General features: G+C 36.7%; 1 protein-coding gene across 4 annotated transcripts in view; it reads right to left on the reverse strand.

Annotated features, from left to right (window-relative positions):
* Positions 1 to 545, reverse strand: part of LOC106881526 (serine-rich adhesin for platelets) — a 22113-nt gene that overhangs the window by 15378 nt on the left and 6190 nt on the right. The gene's annotated exons all lie outside the window — the stretch shown is intronic.

The following is a 545-nucleotide window of genomic DNA, read 5'->3' on the forward strand; positions in this document are numbered from 1 at the left end:
AGATGTTGCACGGACGATGACCAAACCAAGAAAGAACAATCAGGCTTGGCCGAACACCGGTCACGTGGGGAGAGAAGGGAGAGAGGTAGAGGCAGAGGGACAGAAGAATTAAGGAGGGGGCAAGAAAAAAATGACAGGGACACACTGAACTGAAAAGAGGAGGGAAAGAGAGCAAGAAGAGGAGGTAGGGAAATGTGAGAGAGAGGGAACGAAAGAACGAAGAGTGGAATGAACAAATAAGTGTGAAAGGGCTGATAGAAAGAAAGAATAGTCATACAAGATTTAGATAAATATATACTTACATATAAGAGACCAAAGTGTACGTATGCCGCTATATATATATATATATATATATATAAAATACAAAATGGGACAAGAACGCAAAGTATCCAGACAGTAGGTGATACAAAAAAGGGACAACAAAACATTCAGATAGACGATACAAAGAAAGTGTGTGTATCTATATATATATGTGTGTGTATGTGTGTGTGTATCTATCTGTCTGTCTATATATATATATATATATAAACATTAAAAAAAATATT

Source organism: Octopus bimaculoides, chromosome 2 (genome assembly GCF_001194135.2).
Source record: "Octopus bimaculoides isolate UCB-OBI-ISO-001 chromosome 2, ASM119413v2, whole genome shotgun sequence".
In the NCBI taxonomy this organism is placed as follows: Eukaryota; Metazoa; Mollusca; class Cephalopoda; order Octopoda; family Octopodidae; genus Octopus; species Octopus bimaculoides.